Source organism: Colossoma macropomum, unplaced genomic scaffold, assembly GCF_904425465.1.
Source record: "Colossoma macropomum unplaced genomic scaffold, Colossoma_macropomum, whole genome shotgun sequence".
Taxonomy (NCBI): Eukaryota; Metazoa; Chordata; class Actinopteri; order Characiformes; family Serrasalmidae; genus Colossoma; species Colossoma macropomum.
Window position 1 is genome coordinate 22395478 of NW_023494806.1, and position 12293 is coordinate 22407770.

Below are 12293 nucleotides of genomic sequence, written 5' to 3' on the forward strand. Positions count from 1 at the left end.
GTATAATCAGAATATGATTTCTTCTAAATAATGATTTTCTTCTTAATGTTACTCAGAGGGAGGGAGAGAAATTTATAAATGTTATTTGATGTGACACTTAGCGATCACAAGATGGAGTCTGTGGCCAAAACACTGTAGCCTGGTCCACTCGTTTATTTTGACTCCCTTTATCATGTTGGACGTGTTATCTGTTATAACACACTTGCCCCTCTTCATTCAGACCCCATCTGGCCAAAGCATCTTTCATTCCAGTAGCGATGTTCTCTCCCATATGGTCAAAAGGAAAGTATGACGTCTGTAGACAATGACTCTTTAATTCAAAATCTTCACTTATGAAGTGAATAGTGAGGCCACATGTCTGTAGTTGTCGCGTACTCCACATTTCTCAGCTCCGTTTCAACTTTGTTCCTACACAAAGCATTGGGGGTGGCAATCTCTAGGCACCTCACGATTCAATTCGTTTATGATTTAGAGGGCTGCGATGCGATTATAAAATGATTATCGATGCATCTCGATGCATCTTTTTTTTTTCTATACATCATTTCTGTTTTCTCAGTGTGTGAGGACTTGGTACTTTTAAAGCAAAGTATTTGTAATGATCCATAATGAATTTACTTCCAGTATCTTTTATTAATAAATCAAATGGAAGTGATGTGGCAAGTGAACTCGAAGGCTCTCATTCACTGCCTTTGGAGCACATGAGACGCTGCTGCCACTCATCTGCGATAAAATGCACAGTTACGGTGAAATAAGATCCAGTGGCAGCGGATGTCCACGCAGCACATGTTACAGCCGTCCTACCCGTTTTAGTGACTATAACTTTGGTTCTGCTCTCGTTGTAGAGAGGAGGGGGGGGGGTCGCTGTGTCAGTAAAATATCTTCGGGACGTGTGCAGCATATCGCGAAAGCCCTGTTTCGCAACGACTGAGAATTGCCGTGCGGACTGCAGGTCACATAGCAACGATGCGTTATTCGCATTTATAAGCAATGCAGTTGGTGTCCTGGCAAGTTAAATCTGCAACGAGAGACAGTGAACAGCAAAAAGTCGCAAAGATGAAGTCGCTTCTCTTCCGAATTTTCTCGTTCCACCATAAATGGTGCCGCATTTACATTCGGCGCCTCAGTCAGAATTTAAGGTGGAACGGGAAAATTCGAACAAGAAGCTGGAGAATGAGAAGCGACTTCAGCCTTGTAAGACAGCCGAATGTTGAGAGACATTTTACAATAAACTGCTCTAGTTTTGAGGATAAATTTTCTGGCGGAGATGGGAGGAAAGCGGCTGTAGACGAAGCTTAAAGCAGAGCAAAGTAGATCTGCGCTCTCGTTTATATTGTTTAGTCTATACTAGGACATTATAACATACTGGACATTAAATGTTGCGGCTCCCAAGGTGGTTTGATTTTTGTTGAAAGACAAAATGGCTCTTCTGAACATTTGTGTTGTGACTCCTGACCTAACCTGGCTTTTAATGCAGAGGGAGCCGGTCGGATTTCTCGCTCATCCAGTAGTGTTTCTGTTATGTGCTGCCACAGACTGTCCAGGCGCTGCACTTACCCACTTCCAAGTTCCGCCTTTTGCGTTCCGTAATTATTACGTTAAAAATAAAATATTTAGAAAATCGATTTTTGACATTTGTGAATCGATTCAGAATCGTTCACGTCCGCATCGCGATGCATCTAAGAATCGATTTTTTTCCTGCACCCACTACAAAGCATACAGTTCTGGAAAAGTGACTTGGCTGAAGTATGTGCAAGAGGGAATCTGGTATCTTTTGTCAAGTGTTTGGCACCGTGTGTTTAGTTAAGTACTTCGCAACAGCGTCTGTTATCTTACGGTGCCTTCGTGAGCTTTTTTCATATGGCATGATGCTTTTGAACGGCTGTGTAATGGAGGTTTGCCTGGCCGTCACGTTAAGAAATTGTGACTGAGGTAGGGGTTCGTGGCTGGACCTTTTAGATATACACTCATCATAGAGATGTCTGTGATGCTTCTTCAAATGTTGATTGAGGTTTGTGGTGTTGCCTTGTGAGGTTAGCACCGATGTTCGACATGTCTTGCACAGTACCTGTTTTTGACGCATGTCAGTTTTCCTGAAACCAAAACACTCCGTCACACATGATGTGCTGTTTTTCTTTGGTAGCAGCTCTTCCACCGGACCTTGGGCCTCACTCGCTTGCTCAGATAAAGTGCTCATTTTTTCCCTGACACCTAGCACCAAGCTGCTTGTTAATAGTTGTGCTTCTTTGTCAGTCAGGGCATATGCATGATTGTCGGGTTCTGATTGGTCATCAGAAGGAAGTTTGCGCGTTTGTTTTTTTTTCTCTTGTAAAATTTGCAGGCTATTAGCTAATTCAAATTGTAGGTCCTGCGATTCCAAAAATCCATTAAAATCGCAATTTCGATTAAAAAATGATTCATCATTCAGCCCTAAAAGTAGCCCAAGGTCACCCAAACATTCTGTAGTTTTGGAGTACAGTAAACATGCTATCTGTTTATTTTGGCTTGAATTAGAATTGAATGGTGTTTTACATACTATGGGGATAGGATGGATCGAGCCTCACCACTTTGACAAAAGAAAAGAATCAGCAAAAAATCCAAAACTAACGTTCCTCAGGGGGTGACTGCAAGAATTTTAGGTATTTCACCCTCTACAGTACCTAATAATCATCAAGAGATTTAGGGAATCTGAACAAATCTCCATGCATAAAGGACAAGGCCAAAGACCACAAGTGAATGCCCCTCAGACGGCAATGCGTTCAAAACAAGCATGTTTCTGTGATGGATGTCACCGTGTGGGCTTGAGAATGCTTTAACAAACCATTGTCAATAAACACTGTTGATATTATATTTTTGCCAGGTCATCCACTCCTCCGTAGAGCTTGACATTTCAAATAACATCATTGTCGTCATAAGAACCTACCACCTTTATGCCTCTGAACAAACATTGCTTTATTTCAGTCTTGTTTTCATTGTCAAACAAGTCATGCTACCAATGACCTCACCCTCCCAACTTGACTTTCTCTTCTCATTCTTTTCCTTAGGCGAAAGCTGTCAACCCATGAAGAGTTTCCTGCCCTCACTCTATTCTTTGGAGGAGCTTTGTTTCTGAAAGCTGTGAGCGCACACGTCTCAACAACAGGTGATTCTCCTTAATCTGCACCTGCATACCCGTATGTCCTTAACTTCTCGCTCACTTTATCTGGTTCTTTATGGTTGTTTCACACGCTCCTTTCCAGTGTGGCATGTGTGTTCAACCATAACATGTCTGCCCTTGAGTTCACATTGTCCTGCTCAGCAGACTGAGAACTTGGTTATGGCTAAGAGGTCAGGGGTCCAAGTCCAGTCAAAAGTTGCTGGCATTGTTCCCTTGAGTAAAGCATTTATCCCTTAGAAGTAGATGAAATACATTGTTATTGTGAATATAATCATAACACTAAACAATATACTTTCGTGTACTATGGATATCGTCAATACTGTCTAACTGTAAGTTTTATGACAAAGACAGCTAAATAAATAGTATATGACAAGTTGCAGTCAGGGTTTTTGGTGGCAGTTTTTAAAAGAAGCACCAGCTATTATATTGTGTCTGGGTGTCCAAGTATTGTGATGTGTATTGTGAAAATGTTTTTAAGTATCATGGTATTATATTTTTGCAATGTCAGTCACCCCTACTTAGAAGTCTGCAGCTATTACTGTTGATTTGCTGTACTGTTTCAATGTAATTATATGGTTACACACTGAATTACTTGTAGTGTAACAACTTATCATATTATATGATTTTGTACGAGCCTCTCTATTCAACACACACAGGTGGAATCAAATAATGCCTTGAACAGACTGGAGATACTCATTTTAATAGTGATTGAACTACATTAAGTAAAATAAAAAATAAGCAAGCAAGCCCACAAAGAAGGAAGATCCTCTGACAATATCCTCTTTACCTCAAAATCGAGAGCAGAAAGGAAAAGCACCCTCCTCGTACGTGTATCTTGGGCCTAACATATTAACGTGTTACCAGCGTGTTATTATAAAATATTGTGCATTTATAGTGTTGAATGCACTAACAAAATGAAAATTGAAGCACTAACATAATAACATAAGGCGGAGTTTCAGCCACTTTGTTTTTGCTGATTTGTGTATTGTTTGTATTTGTGAATTTTGTGTATTGTTACACCCCTATCAATTAGATAATTAAGCAATACATTATATATATATATATGAGATGTGTGTGTATTTACGTTCTGTTTCAACAGGTTTGACTTTTCTAATTATGAACACGTTTTTATGCCTTCTGTGTTTTTGAAGACATCAGTGAAAATGTGATAGGATTTGGATCACGTTATTTCTTTACATGTAAAAGCGTGGTGGGTGTCAGTTTTAGTCGGAGGGGATGTTTGCGGTTTCAGTGTGCTCCATCTGAGACAGAGCTCCATTGTGAGCGTGCTAGCTTTGTGAATGGATGTCCGGATGCTTTTGACACGCTGTCAGCCACAGCACTCACTGCGTGTTTCAGTGTAACCGCACGCCAGAGCCTGCTCACACACCTGACCAATTCTCAGAAGAACTGGGAATTGTATATTATGCTTAAAAAAACTCTACATATAAAGTACTAAAGACTTTCCAATGGATATTTAACATCCAGGAGTGAGAGAAAATAGTGAATAATAGAGTATGTTCACAATTCAGTTTTATTTAATATAATGTTTATATGCTTTGTTGGAACTAATGAGAATGCCTCCAAGCAATCCAAATAGGCAGACCGAGACCCCATGAGGAAGTTTGTCTTGGTCCACTTCCAAGCAATATCTGGTGCTGTTTGGTTGAAATATGAACATAGTATGGACCGAATAGACCGTCGTCTTTTTTTTAGCAGATCTTCTTCGGTATGTGGAAAACAGACATTTCTGACATGTTTCTACTTGTTTCCAGGGGAACTGAAGCTTTTAGTTTTGGCATTGCTTTTGTTAGTTTGCAGGCTGTTGATTTATCTCTCTCTTGAGCACTGTCCAGCGCAGTCTGCTAAAGGTGTCCTCCGGTGCTCACGCTGCTGATGTTACTGGCATTAGCGCTGTGTTTTATTTACTTTCACCTGCTGTACTTTAATAATAAGAAAACTTGCTTGACTTTTACTTACATCTTTCGATTCGATGTCAAATATGTCAGTATAAACGCTAAGTGAACCGGAACTCAAATGCAACAATATAAGGGACTCGAACTATATAAATGCGCACCCATTGTTAAAGGGCCATATTCTACACATTCTTTCTTGTATATTATTATATTTTTCCTTTGAGATCCACTTTGGGATTTTATTCATATCATTTTATCATTTTTTAAAAGAAGCACCAGCTATTATATTGTGTCTGGGTGTCCAAGTATTGTGATGTGTATTGTGAATTTAAGTTATTGTTACAAGAACATTTTCCAACTCTTTATTTCTTACAATTAAACAACCTGTTTTTGCTAAGGTGCTTTTAAGACTGATGCATGTAAATAAGCTCTGTCCCGAGTGGTTGCTCTATATTGTGTCTCACTTAGAAGCGGTTCGGCTGATCTTAGATCAGGTACCTCTGTGTCTATGACGGTCATGGTCACAAATACTAATTCTAGATCAGCACTCCTACTCTTCATGATTGTATTCATCTTCATCTTCATCTTATATTTATGTAGTGGTTCATGAATATAGACCCTGTTGTTTAAAGTGGCTGCAGCATTCAGCTACACGTTGAAGTTTTGTTCATTTTTTTTTTAGTTCACTGTAAGTCATACTGTGACTAAAACCACACTGACAAGTCTGCACAACCTTAATGAAGGCCTGGGTGCAGTCTAACAGAAGTTATGCATTTTTACAGAAACAGAGCTATTTGGATGTCTACATTGTTTGTTAACAATGTTAGTCTCTCCACTCCAGTTTTAAACTAAAGAAGGCGATTTTGGACCCCAAACATGTCTCAGCCGATCGTCTGCAACTAAGTGGAAATGAGTACATGAAAATTTTATGAAGTTTCACCGAACCATAAGTTGCTTAGTGTACCTTTAACATGAGATTTTGTTTACTTTAGTAAACATGTAATGGAGCATGTAAAGGATCTTTATCACAAAAAGTCAAATTTTTTGACATAGGAGATTGATATAGTATGTAAACTTTTTTTAAAGTTTCAAAAAGTACCATTCACCTTCCAGTCCATACTGTCCATATATGGAAATTATGCTGCAATAACAGCCCAATTTTAAATTCATTGTTTTGTGATGTCACAAAAATGGCACATGTATTAACCTAAATATTAACCTACAGCAGTTTAGCCCCACCCATTAACACCGAAGTTATAAGGAGTATTTCAGCCTGGACTGCTTTTTTAATTGAGGTTCAATACAGAGCAGCCACTCAGAACAGAGCGCTTTTACATATGTCAGTCTTAAAAGGCACATTAACAAAAAGATCCTTTAATTTTAAGGAATTAAAAGAGGTTGGAAAATTGTGTAACAATTTTTGGTACATAAAACCACACAAATGTGACAAGTGGACAATAATTAAAAAAAGTAGTTGTAATAAGAATAATACATCAGTACTTGATTTGTCATTTGCATGCACTTTCAGTTAAACTTTCTGTTGTCTTGACTACATAAAATCTTAAGACATTGCCTCTTTTATGGTTAAACTGTCCTTTATTGGAATAGTTATTGATGTTTTTCATGTGTTACTTTTAAGTGTTCTTATGTATTCAGCTTCTAAATTAAATATTAAAAGAAATTTCAGAAAAATAGCTTTCTGGTTTACTTTATGCAACTAAGTCTGTTGAAAAGTAGTTTAATTTTTAATAGACAAATATTTTTTGTGAAGTAACTTGGTTCATTTATCTCTGTACTCCCTCTTTCTTGTGCTTGTATTGTTCTAACAGAGGCTCCCTCAGCCTTCCTTGGTTTTACCACAGGAAGCAATTAAAATTTCTGCTGTTGTTCTGTGCGGCCGCTGCATTCGTTCCAGTCAGGAGTGCTGTTACGGAGCAGCAGCAAGGGCAGACGATCCCCAGGGCTGGAAGGCTTAGGGATTATAACAGGTGGAGAGAGAGAGTATGCAAAAGGGAGTTCCCCCAAACAGGATTAAGAGTGCCCCTCTCTCTGTGCCCACCGCAGATGGGACAGCGTGAGGTCTCTCTTCTTCTCTGCAATAAGACAAATCGCAGACCCATCACTGCTGGCCCACAGAGGATTCCCAGATAGAAAGGGTATTTGTGTGAGAGTGAAAGAGATAAAGAGACACAGCAAGTGAGCATTGAAATAAGTAGGCCTTGCTGTTGTTAGATACTGAAATGGTAATTTGTGTGGAAAATAGTCTTTGGCTCTGAATCAAATTGAATGTTTTTCCATTAAACGTAATTATAGTGTACCAGCCAAGACCTGTTTGATGTCTGAAGTTTACTTTAGTTTTGTACTGGAGCTGTGAAGCTAGCAAGTAATGGAAGTTTATGTTTCATCAGTTAGCATCATGAAAACTGCATGCTGAAATCATTACACTTACCTCAGCTGCATCCAGTCAAGTTATCTCAAATAGACTTGCTTATGTGGTTTCAGAATTTTGTAGATCGTATGTCATGAGTGTCAGGAACCACAGCAAGTTCATTTGAGATTGCTTACTAGATGATGTAAGGGGAGTGTAATTTATCGGTGTCATTTTTTTATCAGACATCAGTAATAACTTAATTTGAACACGAGTGCAACTGAGGATCCCTTGCGCTCTTAAAGTGATTTTTTTAGACTATATTTTATTTGCCCTCTGATTTTTGCTAATTTTGACAGGCAACATGAACTCACCGACCAGACGCTGTTGTCTTTGGTGTTGGAATGGCAAAAACCAAGATGATGGATCAGTTTAGTCACTTGAAGATATTGCCCATTTGTTCGTTGTTTTTTGCCACTTGAAAAACCTGTTGAATCCAAAAAAATAACGTGTCATTTTCGATGTGTATAGTTTTGAAACGTTCGAATATTTCACATGGATGTATTAACTGACTACTTTGTTTTATTTTTCAAAGAATTGCTTTAAATAATGATGTCAACATGTCTGTCAGACATTTGTCAAGGCGTAACTCCTGTAGTTAGCAAGTGGATTTCTTTTTACCTTTTGTTCACACCAAAGCTATCTTCAGCAATCGGAAGCATCAAGATAACTACACAATGTCTTTGCTGGTCCCACCTTTAACCTCTCGTGCCAGTTTGCTTTCAGGCTGAGATAGCACATGACTATCAATTAGCCATGGGAATATGTTTTCCCCTCATGTCGGTTAGTCCTAAACAGCACCACCCAACCCCCGTCCATCGTCATGCCTGATACCCATCTGAATAGCAAAGAGGGTATTTAATCACCCCTGACCATGATGTCACCTCATTATGTCCCTCTGGGCTACCTCCGTGGCTGAAGACAAAAGGATGGCGATGTCAGTGATGACTGCTGGGAGAGTTAGTGGCACTCTGAGGCCAGTGGAGAGGGCTGGAGAGTGGGACGAACAGCTGGTCTGCTCTGTGCCCAGCAGATGGAGGTGCATAAACAGTAGACGTGGATTTGGAATATGGATTCAAGCTGAAAACAATGGGACCAGTCGCACAGCAAAGAGCTGATTCATCATTATGCAGAAGCAGGCCTGAAGGGGTCCTGTGTCATAGTGATTGTGTAAAATGCTAATGTGTTGCTTCTACAGAGGTCCACTGTGGGTTAGGCCTGTTTATGATCCAGCCACAAGGCTACACTTTGAGAAAAAAACACTTCGGGAGACAGATCTGACACTTTTCTTTCTAGTTGATGGCTTTTTGGGTAAGCCTAGGGAACGGGTGAATTCACATACTTTCACAAGAAGTTCTCCAGGTCAGTCATACAAACCTTCTATTTGGACATTTCAGTGCATTGTTAGAAAAGCCTCAGCCTCACATTTGAAGGCCAAAGCTAGCAGTTCTCAAGCTGCTCATTACACTAGGGTCAGCAATCATGGTAACAAGAAGCTCCTCGCTGTCGATTTGAGGCACAGTTTTGTGTGCTGGCCTGTCATGGAGTTAAGTACTGCTCCAGGGGCTTTAGGTCTAAGTTTAAGGGATACACTGACCTATTCCTCCCGTTTCCCAGCCTAATCCCTCCAAATTGTTCCCTCTCTCATTAGCACCATTTAATGCCTGACCAACTCGTGTAGAGTGCTTGAACAAAGCCCACTTCCTTTTGAACTCACTTCTAATTAAGCCTGACAAAGTGCGTTTGGTCCAAATTTCTTTCCACCATAGGCTATGGTCTAACATTCCTGATGTGTCCGTCACCTAGAAGTCTCCACAAAACTCACCGATTGCCTGTGTTTATATTGCTAGATCAATTGTTAGCATCATGTTTACTTTCTTTTTCATATGCATTTTGATTCTTTGGCGGTCTCCGTTTGTCAAGTGGTCATTCCTCAGTATAACTATACATTGGAACAAAATGTCGTTCTTCAAGTCTCATGGTGCAACACCCAACAGCAGCACATTTACAGATGGCTACATAGAGAGCAGATACACAACACTGTGAAAAGAGTGCAGAATATACAATAAATATGTCAGACAATAAATATACAGAGCGATAAACAGTAGGCACATGGATCTCTTGCTCTTTCTGTTAGCGGATGCCTCTGAATTTTAAAAGCGGTCAACCCAAGCTAATCAGTCTTCGGCAAAATTGCTTGACAGCCTGTTAAAAGGAGCTGCTGTCTACAATTAAATTGGCCACCCATCAGTATGGGATTTTTAGTTGAGGTAACCAGACACTTCACCAGTCAATCCAGTGTGCTGACAGGTCACTGACTACAAGTGTTTGAACTCTGAGGTGAAAAAGTTCATGCTGGTCACATGTCATTTTAACTACACTCATTTCTTTGTTTTTTTGAGTTGCTTTTTAAAGAAGAAGGAGAAGAGCCTGCATCTCAGGGTTGACCAGGACATCCTCTGAAGGTCACACAGCCCATTAAAGACTGTGGAATTTCTTGGAGCTAAGCAAACATTTAAGCCATTGTGTCCTGACCACTGAAAAATGGAACGTTTCAGTGTAATTTGACTAGCAGCTGAAGATCAAGATAAATTTCCAGATTGAGAACTCCATATGAATTGATTTAACCTCTCAGAGGGCTTATATCTTAAATTTTTGTTTTCATTTTAACACTATGGATGCATTTTCATAGCTTGACCCTTTAAACCATCCATAGTTCCAGCCCGAAGTACAGCTGCTTAGGTGCTGTTGCTATGACTCCAAGTCTGTAGCACTCTCATTCAAATATAGCTTTTAAATGGTGACTTTTATTGATAGCTCACTTCATGAAAGTTTCCATATACTGTGTTTATTGCTGAAGAGTGTGAAGTCGAAAGTATCATTTACAAGCAAAAGCACTGCTGATGCTGGCAATATCAGTAATGTAATCATCAAAGGATGCCTTCGACAGAGCTACAGAGCTTGCAGGAGATAATTGGATAAATCAACGACTCGCAAACTAGCATAAGCAACAGCAAAGTGGAAAGCTTAAGACTTAATCGCTGAGGATTTGGAGCACGCAGACACTTACTGTCACTAGATGTCAGTGGTGAAAACTGGAAACTGCATTCACCCCATTTTCATGTTCACTCTGTGTTCATATGAATTTAAGTTAAAGTCTAAGTCAAATTATTGAAGGAAATAAATATATTCTGATATACCTTACTATGTCCACTCATATAAAATGCACTGCTTTTTAAATGGGAGGAAGGAGCATTCTCTAGTAAATTAGAACAAATAAAACAAATGCGATAAATCGTAATTAATTATAACGAACTAATACGATTAATTGCAATTCATTATTTTAATTGTTTTACAGCCCTAATTTTCACATTTTTACATGACCTCTATTTGTCCATTAGAATTAAACAGACTGTTTTTGTTACTTTCTCTTAAGACTGATATATATAAATGAGCTCTGTTCTGATTGGCTGCCCTGTGTTTGTACCTCATCCAAAAATCAGTCTGGGCTGAAACACTCCTTAAAACCTCAGTGTGAATGGGCGGGACTAAACTAGTGTAGGCCTAATAGGTGTATATATGTGAATGTGTTGGTATCACAAAAACAGTAAATTCAAAACAGGCTGTTTTTTGCAGCTTAGGTTCCATATGTTTTGAAAATCTTACATAGTAAGGTAGATATGATGTTAATTTGATACTCCATGATATGGGCCTGCAAAGCCATGATTTTACCAAAAATGTCATTTTCTTTTTATCATAAGTTGATCAGTTAAGACTGGCAGAAGGTGGCAATACTCAATATTTGCGAGCTTATTGACAAATCACAGCTCCAGTTGAGTGTTTCTGTGGTTATGTGATGAATCATGGTGTTTGTGTAATCCAACAGATGTTAGGCCAATTTTTAATCATGTCACATTACTGATTCACCAATGTGTTTTATATTCTGAATTATATGTTTGTTCATGGGGTAACCCCAAAGTTTGGCTGTTATGCAGTGTTCTTTGTTGTTCTCTTGTCTGATCTCAGAGCATTATGGGTTCTGGAGAACCAGTGTTGGGCCCTTCAGTCTGCCTGGCTCCAGTGGAGAGCTAAATAAATAACTGGCTCCAGCCTGTCCTTGGTCAAGTGTGCAGTTGGACAGAGGGGAGCAGATAACAAAGAGAGAGGAAGGAGGGACAGAAGGGATGGAGAAAGTGGAGGAAAAGAGGCAGTAAGATGCATGGAGTTCACCTACAAGGGTAAAGCTAAAGAGAGAAAGAGTTTGAACTTGCGAGTGGATGTGTGCATGTGTGTGTGTGTATATGTGGGACAGAGAGTGTGTGTGTGACAGAGTTACAACCACCTCCCTCCAATTGTCTCTGGGGTACACAGTGTGGAGTGAAGGGGGGCAGGGACATTGTTGAGTGAGTTTGGCCAGAGGCTGTAGGCAGTGTCAGCCTGGGCTTCAACCTGACTGCACGCTGCCTATTGTACAGCCTGCTGCTTTTAAGCAATTTTTAGAAGGCTTTAGTTTAAAATGTGTTTCTGAGTTGAGCAAAGTGTTTGTTAAATTGTTTATTTTTTGGACACCTCGGTCATCTTCCATTCATCCACAGAGACGGAAGAAACGGCCACATCTATGTAGAGCACTCATGGCTGCTCATGGGTTCTGAGGTAGCATTGATCTTTTTTCAGTGTTTAATTTTCTGGCTGTGGTTAAAGCTAATCTAATGGCTGTGTATGCTAAATTAGTATTATGACATCTTTTGATGCTTTGATTAAGGATTTTAAGTTAGAATGTCACTGATGATTGTTA

The 12293-nt window shown here is 39.6% G+C and overlaps 1 protein-coding gene across 2 annotated transcripts in view; it reads left to right on the forward strand.

The window, feature by feature from the left end:
- kank1a (KN motif and ankyrin repeat domains 1a) overlaps positions 1-12293 on the forward strand; it is a 79448-nt gene that overhangs the window by 21296 nt on the left and 45859 nt on the right. Inside the window, exon 2 of one of the 2 annotated variants that reach the window (XM_036598795.1) lies at positions 3042-3139. The gene's annotated coding sequence lies outside the window, so the exon portion shown is untranslated. Of the gene's footprint in view, positions 1-3041; positions 3140-11716; positions 11737-12293 lie in introns of those variants that run through there. The other variant, XM_036598793.1, reaches the window with a different exon arrangement.